The sequence below is a fragment of the Fukomys damarensis genome, unplaced genomic scaffold (assembly GCF_012274545.1).
Source record: "Fukomys damarensis isolate Sample0158 unplaced genomic scaffold, DMR_v1.0_HiC HiC_scaffold_30, whole genome shotgun sequence".
NCBI lineage: Eukaryota > Metazoa > Chordata > Mammalia > Rodentia > Bathyergidae > Fukomys > Fukomys damarensis.
The window spans coordinates 20,117,834-20,131,989 of NW_022900942.1; the positions used below are offsets into that span (position 1 = coordinate 20,117,834).

Sequence of the window (14,156 nt, forward strand, 5' to 3'; positions counted from 1 at the left end):
CAAAAATTTTTCTGTTGCAATCCTGATTCCCAAGGCAACAGTTTTAGGAGATAAGGCCTTTCTTAAATTTGGAGAATAGAAGACTCGTGACTGGTAAGAGCACCCTCATAATTAACAGCCCAGTATGTATATGAGGACACAGAGAAAAAAGATAGATTTATATTAGTTAGGAAGAAAGCCATCACTAGAAAATGAATCTGCCTTGATTTTGGATTTCCCAGCCTTCAGATTGCTGAGAAATATTTTTTTTTAAGCCAGTCAACATGAATTGATTGAAATGCATTGCAAATATTTAAATGAAAAAAAAATTACAGAAAGGACACATTCCAAAAAATGTTATGATAACTGGGTTTGAAACAAAGGGATATATTTTCATTATGTTGAGGGGGAGTGCATTTCTTACTGTAACAATTTTTTATTTAAACATTCACTGTGTTGATCATCTCTCATTGATCAAACACTTATGGCAATTTTTGTCAAATAAAGACATTATGTTGTCTGTATCTGCTTCATTCACCTGATCTGACAACATGCAACTTCTAGCTGTCCCCCAAAATCAAAATATTATAGACGGTTAAATTAGATAGAAATTAATATATAATCAAAGAAGGACCGGGCCCTCCAAAAGGTCAGCACAAAAAATAGAGACTTCAGAATTGTAGCTAGAGATGAATCTGAAGAGAGGCCTCCAGACGGAGGTGTAAGAGCCAGGCCTGTTAGGTAAACCACAACCTGAGATCATACTGTAATTAGCACCAGCTGGCTCAACGGGCCCAAACAGACATCAAGTGCATAGGTAGGCAACCAGAACACTAGATTTGTATTCCCCTTTCATTCTCACACGCTTCTGTTCCTTTCATGTACCTTTGTTACTTGATTCATTTCCTTATTGGATCAACATTGGCTAAGGAGCTATACTTGTAAGCCTATGAATTGACTATAGTCTGACCCACGTTGTAACCATATTGAGATTTTGCTATATAAATTACAGCTGAAAAAGGGCCTAGGTGGCTACCTGAGAGCTGTCCTGGAAATCCAGGAGCTATTCTTCTTTCCCTTATTGCTAATAAAACTCTCCTACCTGCCTCCTTGGCTTCATTCCTCAATGTTGTGAGCACATGTACTTGGAACATTTTCTACCTTACAGATCAGGAGTTTTACTTTCCTGCATCAGAAACTTGGTGAAAGGTAAATATTAGATACTGAAGAGGACTTACAGAACTGATTTAGAAAGTGGTAAGAATAATGTGTTTGAAGCCAGGGGAGGGTGTTCTGAAGATGATTAACGGCAATGTATCACTTGCTGTATTAATTTTATATGTTTTGATGATATCTTGTATGTAATTTTTGTTATAACAGCTTGACTGCACTAATACAGTACTTTTAATTAGTCTGACAAGTAAATAGAGTTCTAGAGAAAGTTCAGAAAGTCCATGTTGAAGAGACACAGAGACATTGTGAACTTGTAGGCATGAGCTCCCACTATCTATTCCCTTTCTGCTCTAATACTCAGACACACTTCATTCTCTAAGAGCAGGTCGGGCTATACACTATCACATCTAGGCACTTGTTAGCTCACCAAGCTGAAAGGATTATTATAAGTTATTAAGAAATGTGTATTACATAGAACAGTGTCTGGTACAGTAATCACTGTATAAAGATTTGTTGTATAGTTACTATATTCTTATGCAGTTAGAAAAGTTATTATTACTATCATTTCTGCTACAGTATGGGAAAATGGGAAATAAAGATTACATCTTCAATGAACAAGATTCTCATTATCTCTATGCCCTATCCAGTGCAAGCACAGTCAAAATGAATTTTTTTTAAAAAATGAGAGATGAAAAGAGGACTACATCTTTCTCTTCTCTGTTTCTTTTCTGGTACACAAGTGTATGATGGGCAAAGTCTATTTAAAATACTCAATATTGAACTTAAAAAGTCTGTCAAAATAGTAGAGTCTTTATCATTTTTTAGGATTCCCAATATTAAAAGCTAGGGTAAAACATAATCTTGAATTTGCTTAACAAATTCATTGCATTGCAGTTTTCTTTTTCCATATATCTTGGGGTCTGGTCTAGAGCCAAAGATGCTCTCATTAAATTCCATGACCTTCTTTTACATGTTGCATTTTTGTCCAGTGCCGTTGTTGATGTTTTAGGAATATATCCAAGTTAAATTCTTCTGGAAATTTTTCATTCTTTTCCCTTTAACCATAGAATGGCACCATCAGGACTGCTTAATGTGTATGTACGTGTCTGTGTATCGATGTCTTATGCTTTACATTGATTTTGTACAAAAGCTCAATGACTCATCTTTCCTTAAAAACAGTTCCCCCCTCTAGAGACTCCAGCTGTCTTTTAGATTAAGCATATTCTGTAGCATTCAAGAGCTTCCTCACTTCTTGATCAAATGAATATAAATCTTATATTTGTCTTAGTAAATGGCTTTAGATATGGCCATACGTAGAGAAAAATAACACTGCTGTAACTATCCTTTTATGATAAATTTATTGTAAATGAATTTACTACTCAACAACTTAAAAGTGATCTACAACCTTAGATAAGGAATATCATCAAAAGTAATTGTGTATATTTACATACAACAAGATTTCTAAACTCACTCTCAAAGTATTTTTCCAAAAGCAAAACATTCACATTTTTATGTAAAACTGTGCTACTGCTCCTATTTTATTCCATCTCTGGGTTGTAACCAAGGCTTTAGTGTTCCTCTCAGTTGGGACAAATTTAGACAAGCTTCCTCTGATCTCCCTTTTCTTAGAACGTACTTTAGAAAACTTGTCATTATAAATTCTTTCTCTGTTCCTTTGACATGTAAATCTTAAAAACCCCTTGTCATTTTTATAACCTAGGACTGTCTTCCTCAAGGACCCAGGTGAAGTCATTTTTAAATTTAACCAACACAGAATGCAAGCCTGTAGTTCCCAGTTTCTATAGAAGGTGAGTGCCTAGCTTCAGAGAGTTACTGTTCCACCTTGTAAAACCATCAAGAATTACTGTTCATTTGGGTAAGAACAGATGGCCTATTATTCCCTGTGCCCTCTCAATTTCACCTTAAAACTCCCCAGCTCTTTGTTCAGCAGTGTCAAATGTAGACTGAATCTTCTCTTTCTTCTACTGTAATAACCTGGAATAAAGTCTTCTTTGCCTGATTTTGTCTAGTGTAATTTTTGCTTACAAATGCAAATAATTTTGTCTTGAGTTTTTGTGAATTGAAAGCTACATTCAAATTTGGACAAAAAATTATTTTTATGGCAAAGGTAAGAAAAATATACTACAGGAAAAATAATTCAATGCATCTGTTTGGATGCACTCTTTTGATACACTCAGATAGGTCTACGAGTATTGGAACAGAGAAGCTGTGCGTGTGTTTTTCCAGGGGGACTGACCATTTCATATCTGTGTCATTATAATATACTTTCAGATGCTTAAGACAGAGCACCAAAATTATTTATCTAACATTGTTTTGAATACAATAGAGATTAACTGATTCTTGAAGGAAAGAAAGAAAATCGAAGCCAAATAAATTATCTGAATCATATCAAAATAGAGCATAAAAAATTTACAATAGTTTGGCTGGGGATTTAGCTCAGTGGTTCTGCTGCCTGCCTGGCAATCACAAGGACCAACTTCGATCCCCAGGATTAAAAAAAAAATTGCAATAGTCAAAAAAGATTACTGGGTAATTTTAAGCTCTAAAATACTTAATGTTACATATACTTTAGCACAACTAATATCAGGATAGTATGTAAACAAATATTCACATTTTGAAGATATTTTCAGTGCAGATAGAGTGGTCAATACTCTATCATTAGAGTGAGATAGAGGTATTATAAGTAATTGCAAGATTGCTTTGAACCTGAAGTATTAAATTAGATCAAGATAATACAAATAAAATAATAGAAATGTTAGGAACTATAATTTTTATCACTTAGCTACACAAGTTTCCTTTGAGTTCAATAAGCACTTAAATTAATATTTTAATCTCTCCATAGATATGTTTTAAAAATGCATTCAAGTGGATATCAACACATTATATTCCCATTCAATGATATGACCTTTTATTCTTTTTTTTTTTTTTTTTTTTTTTTGGTACCGGGGATTGAACTCGGGTCCTTGCGCTTGCAAGACAGGCCACCGAACCGCTGAGCTAAATCCCCAGGCCCTTGATAATATGATCTTTTAAATAAATCTTTGATCAATAATAAAATCTAGCTCACGCTTCAAATTGGTGTCTGGATTTATTTACAAAGAGGTTGTATCATAAACTGCTAAATAATATATTTTCCATTAATATTTTTATCATTTTTACCATGTTTAGACAGTTATGGGAGTTTTACAGTGTTAACACATATACTACTCTCAACTCATTAATTCTCACAATTTACAATATGATAAAAGATTTTTGTGTAATATGTTTTGACATATCATTAGAACAGATCTGGCAATGCAGTCAAGGAGAATTGAAGTATCTTTCTCACAAATATACAAGTAGTAACATTGGCACTGTGGCTTTAAAAGCTATGGTCCTGGTTAAGTAAAATTAATGAGAATGAATTGGAAGGATGAAGCTGAAAATATAGAAAAGTAGATTGGAATGCCAGAAAGATGACAAAGAAAGAAAGTAGAATAATCCCTATAAATCTGATATAGACAATAGGTCATGTACGTAGGAAAAGTGATCTCAAGAAACAAACAGAGGGATATTAGTGCTAAAGTACCTTCTGCCATCACATGTTGCTTTAAATTGAGTACAGAATGTGTGCTTCAGCCTATGGCCGTACCACCCTGAACGTGCCCGATCTCGCGTGGTCTCAGAAGTTAAGCAGGTTCAGCCCTGTTTAGTGCTTGGACGGGAGATATTTCTTCAGAATGTGTGCTTTAGTCCCTCCAGATTCTAAACCATGTTTATTAAATGAGTGACTTCTTTTTTATGTTCTGTTGTCGAGATTAGCTTCCACCCTCAAAGAAATGTGTCCTGTTGCTTCTGTATTAATTCCTTACACCTATGACAATAAATCCCCCCATCACAGTGGCTTAAAATACAAATTTGTTATTTAATAGTTTTGGAGGTTGACGTTGAAAATCAAAGTGTAAACAGTATTCCTTCTACCGGCTCTATAGGCTCTCTTGTTTCTAGAAGGTGCCAGGTAGGAATTCTTGCTTCACATTGAAAGCTTGACTCTTCAACCTCTTGTTTTGTTACCATATTTCTATTTCCTATTTCTCAGTCTTGTTGCAACCCTCTTTTGAAGGATATTTTTGGTTATATTGGGAAAAATCAGATCCATAAAAGTCTCCTTAGCATAAACCCCTTCACTTAATCACATCTGCGAGTTTCATTTTGCCATGCTAGGTGGAATAGTCACATTCACTTACTATGTTAAAGACAAGCATTTTCCAGTATGTCCTACTGAATGTGTCCAGTGATTTTCATTGAAGAGGCTTAGACATTGTCAGGGAAGATGAATACAAATTATGACCCAAGGCAGTTCAGCATACTTGTTGGAAAATTTCATTAAGTGATAGCAAATATGATTTGGTCTTGACACATACTTTGTGTTTTAGGCTAACTGAGGAGAAGGGAAAATCATAGCAGTTAGCTGATGTGAGATGTAGTATTGACTTTGATATTTCATGCACATGTGACCTGCAGTTCATTTAGTGTCTCCAAAGTAAAGTTGTGATTCAAAATATTTCCTTATTGTTTCCGGGTCCACAATAATTATAGCTTCTCTCTTCTCGTGTATTTTCCCCTAATTTCTTGAGTCTGAACTGTTCTTTTTCTAGCTTTGATCACTATGTGGTTGGAATTTTCTTACATCATGTCTTAGTTACTTTCTCATTACTGAGACACAAAACCCAACACTCACAGTTTAAAGGAGGAAAAGTTTATTTTGGCTCAAAGTTCGTAGAGGTTTCAGTCCATAGACTCCAAGGCAGTGTGGCACAGCAGAAGATGGCTGCTCATAGCAAAGCAAACAGAAAGCAGAGAGAGAGATCAAAAGAAGGAAGGAGATAGACCCTTTTAGGCCATGCCCCCAGTTACCTCCCTCAATCAGGTTTCAACCCCCAACATCACATTTAGCTATCACCTCATCAATGAACTAATCCACTAATAAGTGTCATGTTCCCATGATCCAATCACTCCCCCCAAGCCCCACCTATGAGCACACAAAGCTTTGGCAGGACTTCTGATAAAACCTATAACATAGCAGTTCTACATATCTACATCTGGAGACCATATGGAAGCTTGTGTCTAGATGTCCTCCCAAAGCGTTATGCAGTCATATGTGGGGTTTTTCAGAGGTGGCTGAATCTAGAGTGTGTAATCCTGGTATTAAGTGTGCAATACTAGGACATAGGGTGTGTGATTACTAATTTAGTCCATTGATAAATTTGGCATTGTTCTGGGTATGGATAATGGAACGGCCCATCCTGGGTGTGAGTGCTACCTGACCTAAAAGCATGTGGCCTGAATAGAATACAAGAGACAGAAAAGGGCTGCTCACTACTTCACTGCTTGCTGACTTGCTGTCTTCTGCCTACAATTAACTGTTTCTCCTGTGCCATGCCACCCTACTTTGGAGCCTGCCAACTATGAATTCAAACCTTTGCACACTGTGAGCTGAAATAAACCTATCCTCTTTAACTATGGGTGTTGTGTATTTTGTCTCAGAAATGATAAAAGTTACCAAGACACAGTTTCTGCACTTGTCTTTTTTGGCACAAACTCAGGTTAGCCACTGACTGACAAGGAGACATATTTCCACTGCCTCTTGGTGCTCCATCAACTAGACAGCCATCTTCATAGGGCAGATCCACCAAAGTGCACAGTAGCTGATTACTGACACATGTATCAGCCCACTTAATATCAGCATAAGAATCACTCTACTGAGCCAAGACCAATTTATTCATACACACAGTAATGAGCTAAAGAAATGTTGGTTTTAATCACTAGGTTTTTGGGGTAATTTATTAAGTAGAAATATACACCCAATACCACTGTGGAGAGAAATTAGATAATAGTTGATGGCTTCATTTGTAGCATGTGATGGTAGCATACCTAAGGAAAATGAATTACAGTAAAACAGTCTTGAAATGACAAATTACATTGTAGATCAGATGTTAAATCTAGACATGAAAATGGTTTTGATGTCATCAAAAGCTCAAATCCCTTAATTCATTTTCTTAAATGTTATGTCCTATCTGTTATTTTATATAGATGCTTGAATCCTTAAATTATGTTTCTATTAATTGTATATTCTATTTGTTTTCTTTTATTTTTCTGAATATTAATTTTATCAATATTAATGCTATAAATTTTTCTTCAAGCCTAAAAAACTTAGGCTTACATAACTTTTAAGATGTCTTACAAATATACTAACTCCAGAATAACAAAGCAATTTGCATTTTCTGAGTTTTTCTCTGCCTTAAAAATGTAAAATTTTTAGTTTTGATAAGGAATATCTTCCTATCTTATTATGTGTATTCTCCAAGGATATTTTTAATTGTCCCTTTAGATTTTTTTTTTTTGTTGTTGTTGTTTTGGTACTGGCAATGGAATTTAGGACTGTGTACTTGAAAGGCAGGTGACGGCACCACTGAGCTAAATCTCTGTCCCTGTCCCTTTAGTTTTTGACTGCCATGCATAAATGGTTGACTCCCAGCTCTAGGTTTGTAGACCTTATCCTTGACCTTCATTCATAACATTTTTACATGTGTATAACGTATGTGTCCAAAATAAAATACTGTCAACCATACTATTTGTCTTTATGGACTCATTCTGAAGGAATGACAAATTATTCATTCAAGTACTAAACAAGAAACATTGGTTTTATCTCTAAATTGTCCCTTCTACTTTCCTTATGCAATCTCTCAATCTTCTCAGGTCTGTTTCTTTCTTCTTCTTCTTTTTTTTATTTATTTATTTTTGTACCTTGGATTGAACTCTGGATCTTGCATTTGCAAGGCAGGTGGCAAAACCACTAAGCTAAATCCAATGCCCCTGGTTCTATTTCTTAGCTATTTCTTTCTTGGAATTCTACCCATTGAAGCTGACATAGGAATCATTATGCAATAGCAAAAGACAGAGGGTAAGGAAAATTTATGTTATCTCTGACTTGTACTCTACCAAATAAATTTTGTGATGAACTCACTGGAAAATGTCTTACAAACATACACACACACACACAAACACATTCTGATAACACTGCTATGATAACTGTCAAACTCAAAGGAAGTAAAAAATATTTCCAAGTTAACAGTATTTCTCTTTCGATCATTGTTTCTCATGTAGTCAGATTTAGATTAATGTTTATTTTATTCAAAGAACATTGGTTCATTAATTTTCTTCATAAAACTTGAAATTCATCTCTAATTTTGAACTCTCCTACAGGCAAATTTAACCAGATTTTATATATATATAATATATGAATACAATATACATATAATGAAAGTGATATAAAGGTGTATTTATTTGTACAGAGTAAAAATGGCTGAAGTACAATGGAAATACAGTCTGAAATTCAGCAGTTCAACAAATGGGAGCAAGTGTATTAATCTTTCATACTTCATTCCTTAAGCAAAAATAATTTAAATTTTATTCCATTTCCATTTGATCTGTTTTTGAGAAACACGCATCTATGGCAGCTAAATTTATTGAGTAAAATCTTTGAAAAAAAATTTAATGACAGGAAGAAATATAAACTGGGAATATCAGTGGTTTATGTTTCCTTTAAAATACATCAGCAATATTTTAGTTAATAGTGAAATTCACAATTGAGTCTGGGATTAAGCCTCGCATTACTTCAAGGAGCAGGTGAAGGATGCATTTTAACGCAGAAAAGTGCACTCCACATCAAAAGCCTGGGCAGCTGTGTTGAAGGCTGAAAAACATTGCAGTTTCTAGCTGCTCCTTACCCACAGAGGATGAGGAAAACAGCCTAAAGAAAGCCTCCACAGTGATGCTTCATTATTTTCACCCCATTCAGCCTACTTTAGTGTGACATGTGAGAAGATTATAAAGAAAGCATGGCAGAATTGTTCCAAAGAGGATTAAGTATATCTTTTTAAAAAAATGTAGTCTTTGTTTACTTATTTATTGTTTGTTTGTTTGTTTTTGTGGTACTGAGAATTGAACTCAGGGCCTTTGAAATGAGCTACATCCCCATCCTTTTCTTTTGGCTTTTTTTTTTTTTTTAACAAGGTCTTGCTAAATCTTTGTTCCCCAGGTTGGACTTTAATTTGTAATCTTCCCTCTTCAGCCTCACAGAATTCTAGGATTATAGGCATGTGCCACCATACCTAGTCAGTATGTTACTTTAATGGTGTGATATGTATTCCAGAAATTGGATATGTAGTTATCCTTCATAGAAAATACATTTTGAAAATGCTTATTTTTCACTGTTCTGTAGCTGTATAGTAATGCATTTTACAGGAGAAAAAGTCTATATTTAATTCCAACTGAGGTTTTACATTGCATGGTGCAATGCATTAAAGGAAGAATTGGCATGTCACAAAGGAAATTAAAAAAACTAAAGTTTCTAAGTTGTAAATTATGATAGAGAAGTATAAAAAGAAAGGATTCTAGGTGGAATGAAAAATAGAGCTTTTCCTCAAGTGGCATGATTTTTGTTTATACTTTGTGAATTTCAAATCCCTCATCAACTGGTAATAAATTTTCCCATACAAGCATTCATAAATGACCATGAAACAGCATATACATTCCTTTAACTGTCTGATACTGCTGCCTCATTATTATTTTTCACACTTATACTGTTTAACTATGTTTACTTGTAGTATATAGAAGCGATTAAATTATGAATGAATTTATAGGAACATCCAAGGAAATCTTTAGTTATATAAATTGTACACATTTGATCATATTAAAAATTTTCTGGAAAACACCGGATCAGTAATAGCATAATTAAAGACAATCTTTCACAATTCTTTTTAAAATTTTCTTTTTTGGAAAAGTATTTTTTTAAAAAATAGCTTGGGGCTGGGGATTTAGCTCAGTGGTTCTGTTGCCTGCCTCACAAGCACAAGGACCTGAGTTGGATATCCAGTACCAAAAATAAATAAATAATGAAATAATTGCTTGTTCTGCTATTTTTTCTTGTTCCTAAGTGCACCTTTGTTTAATATAGCATTATATAAATATTTCAAAATATGGCTAATGATTTTCCATATAAAACCAAATCTAATTATATATTATTATCATTTAGATCTAAATGTCCCCCAAAAGTCTCATCTTTCCAAGCTGTTGGACCATGGGAATGCTCTCTTTTCTGTAGATTAACCCACTGATGAGTTTCTAGCCGAAAGTGCTGTTAAGAGGAGGGGCCTGGTTGGTGGAGGTGTGTCACTGGGGTGTGCCTTTACATGGCACATTTCTTTCTCTGTCCCTTGCTCTGTTTCTTTCCAGGAGGACATAGATGGAGAAGCCCTCCCCTGCCAAGCCCTTGTGCCAAGACATTTGTGCCTTGGAGCCAGCTAGCCACAAATTAAAACTTCTGAAACTGATCTAAAATAAATTCATCCTTGTTTAAACTGTGGGTGTCACGTGTTTTTGTCAAGTGATAGAAAATCTGAATAACATGCTTAGGATGACACACCATTTTTGAAAAGCAAATGGACTATAATTTTATTACAGTACACAGTACAGAAAGGCAAGTTCAGAGGTTTTATATATATGTAATATATATATATATATATGCATTATGTATATACATTATATATATAAAATTCCAATAGAAATTACTTTATCTAAAAAAACACTGAAACTCTTGTTATCCAAATATGAAGTAATATTTACATGCTCAAGAATCACTGAAATAAACAAATATATAGCTTTAACATAAAACTTTTATGTGCCTGGTAATGAAAGTTTCTATATCTAGGCAGGTCGTGTAAGACCTAGCCACAACGTTTCATTTTGTTTTATTGATTACAGTATTCTATTTTTTAACTCAGAGAAAAAATTTTAAATATGGTCAGGATAATAGTCCTCATTTGACTCTTTTTTGTTTTGTTTTGTTTCAGACAGGATGCTCTCGTTAGCTATATTCAGAAATCCATTCTATTTTTCACAGATAATTTTACTCTTATAGTGCAGAAAGAGCACTGAAATTAGGGGCGTCATACACTTTGGCAGACTTCGCTGCTTGTAAAAGTTCTCTGGAAATGTTTTATTGAGGATGCAATATGGGTCTAAGATTTATTGAAAGCTAGGTTAAAAGAACTGAAAATCAAAATCCTGTCCTCTACAGCCACAATCAGAGGGTAGTTCTGGCAGAAAATTTGATGACCAAATTTTAATTCTTAGAAATCTACACACAAAAAAATTAGTTACAGAGCCAGGGATAAAGCTCAGTGGCACTGTGTCTGCCTGGCAAGTGTAAGGTCCTGAGTTTGATTCCCAGTACCATTAAAAAAGAAGAAATTAGTTATACAAATAGGCAGGAATTCAATTCTCAGGACATAGAAACCTGCCATGAACTTGGATTTGAGAGAAAAGTTTGGCTTTGTCAGGCTAGCAGATGATACAGCACTAAGACAGAAGATTTCAGGGATGTGAATGAAAGGAGAGGATACATGCTTTAACCAACCTTTAGTTGGATGCCACTCCAATGGTTAGATGTAAGGCCAGAAGTTTACACAAATGTTCCTATAAAGTGACTATTGTGAAGCTCTCTATTTACTCTTAACTTTACAGTTGTCATTACTATCTCGTTAATTTCAAAAAAATGTAATACATTGTTTTACAATTCCAAACTACATTGATATTATCATTCTACAATAAATACTTCATTACTTCTCTTCAGTTGGCTGTATCACTGCTTTATTACCTTAGTAACAGGTAGATTATTTTTTAAATAATTCAAATCATAAAGATAGCATTGAGTGTTGAGTAGAAAATTTTGCATATCAGAGGGATTTAAGGACTGAGAAGCTAAAAGCAGGCCATTAGATCAGGACTGAAATTACTCAGGACTGAAGCAATGATGACCAATGTATAAGGCTGACGGGGAAGAAAATACACAGCCCAGATCTGTTACACATCAAGAATCCAAAAAGGAACTGTTATCCTGAAATCCTTGCCTAGTTGATTATCTCTCTGAGAAAGTACCCCTTTTCCTTGCCTTCCTAAGGAGGAGTGCTATGTCTTCAATGCGCAACTCCTTATCCAGCATGTACTGAAATATTTGAGCCCCTTGGTAGACTGACCATTTAGCTGGCAGATGGAGCCCGAGTTCTCTAAGACAGTTTTACAAAGACTTTGATATTGCCCCAAGTCCTTGTGGTCATGACTAGATATATAAAAAAAGAAGCACAAAATTTAGACAATATTACGTTAGTTATTTCTCTTATTGAAGGTACACATTCATTCATCCCACAGGCAAACTTCCCCTTTCTTGCCAAAAACTTCTTGCATAAGAAATTTTATTCCCTTTCTTTATCTGTGTACTTTAAAGAAGGAAGAAAGGGAGCTATTTTATGAACTTGAAAGATAAGTAACATGGAAGAGTTGGATAGAGAATGCCTGAAGAGATGGAAACGTGTTTGTGTTGCAGGAATTAAAAGTAGTTTAGTCTTTACTACTCTGTATCTTTTAATGCAAATAGAGAACAGTGAAACATGTAACATAGAAGAGTTAGAGATTTAACACATTGGCTTTCCAGGGCTAGCCCTGCAAAGCTTTTACATCTTTAAAATTCCTGTATGTCGTGAAATGTGATTTGGCTAGTTTCTAAATAATTTTGACTAATTTCCAAATAATTGTTTATGTTTGTATATAATATATTAATGTTAAATTTCTGCTTATCATTTTTATGGATTTTTTTAGATTAAATTATTTTGTCTATTTTTTTTCTTTTTATTGAGTTTATTGGTACATTTTAGGCATACAGTACAGTTGCATTCGTTATTGGGATCTTGCACCTTTGCATGAGAGATCTTGGTTCTCATTTTTTCCCCTTGTCACTATTTTGTCTATTTTTTATGTGGATCACATTTTACAATTTTCTAAAACTTCTAGAAATTATATCCAGGAATTGAGGGCAAAATTTATTTTTCGATTATTGAATTACATATTTCATACTAACTATAGACACCGTCACTGTAATATATATCGAATACTCTTGAATATTATTTCACTGTATATGCATATTTAAATTATTTGAGCTTCAGTGTACTTTTTTTATTCCTTTTATTTTATACAACAAAACAAAACATTTTGCCAACAGTTGGCCTATCCTACTTATTAAAACTTTCGTACAAAGTCTGTTACCAGCTGAGCTAAAACAGCAGCTGTCCACTGGAAATAATTACAGAAATGTTTTTCCCATTGGCCTGAAATCAAACATATGTCTTACTATAACAACTAAATTATAACTTTCTTTATTGATGTGTTAATTACTGAGGAATGTTAATTAAAGTGTTATACACCTGGATTTGTATAACTGGTAAAACATTCTAGTTTTGGGAGAGGTACAGATTTTTATAATTTTAATACCACAAATATTTGATGTAATAAGAGTGTATTTTCATTTAGTACCTTTTGACTGTTTTATTTTATTTGAATACATGACAAAGAAAATGCATAAACACTGAATAAAGAGCTCATTTTCCCCATATCTAATTAGTGTTAGAAACAATTTAGATAGCAAATACTTCTTTCAATGGTTCTTAATCTTCTTTGTGTTTTTATATAAGAGATTATGATAAGCTTCAGAGCTTTCCATGTTTTTCCGATGTAGATTTTTCAAAATTGTAGAAAATAATGTTTAGATTGCATACAAATGCTTGGAGCTGAATTTAGGAATTTAGTCATAGAATAGTGAAGGAACAAGCACATTTTCAACACTCCTTCAAAACAGCACATTTCAAAGTGCACCTAGTTGCTACAGTGCTGCAGATAAGGGTTACAGATTTATTCAGGGAATAATATTAAAGGATATTATTAGATATGTACCTCAAGTTTCCCTAGGATTGAGACCTAATAATGAATATGTTTTTTTTTTCTTTAAAAGTACTACAATGCTTCCATACTACGATATTGCAGTGCTTCCATAGGGCCACTCAGTGTGTCTATTACACTACTCCAACAAACTATTACGGACAGGCTGGGCA

The 14,156-nt window shown here is 34.1% G+C and overlaps 1 protein-coding gene across 3 annotated transcripts in view; it reads right to left on the reverse strand.

Moving 5' to 3' along the window:
- The window catches only part of Cdh7 (cadherin 7), a 130,022-nt gene that overhangs the window by 40,273 nt on the left and 75,593 nt on the right, over positions 1-14,156 (reverse strand). The window lies entirely within an intron of this gene.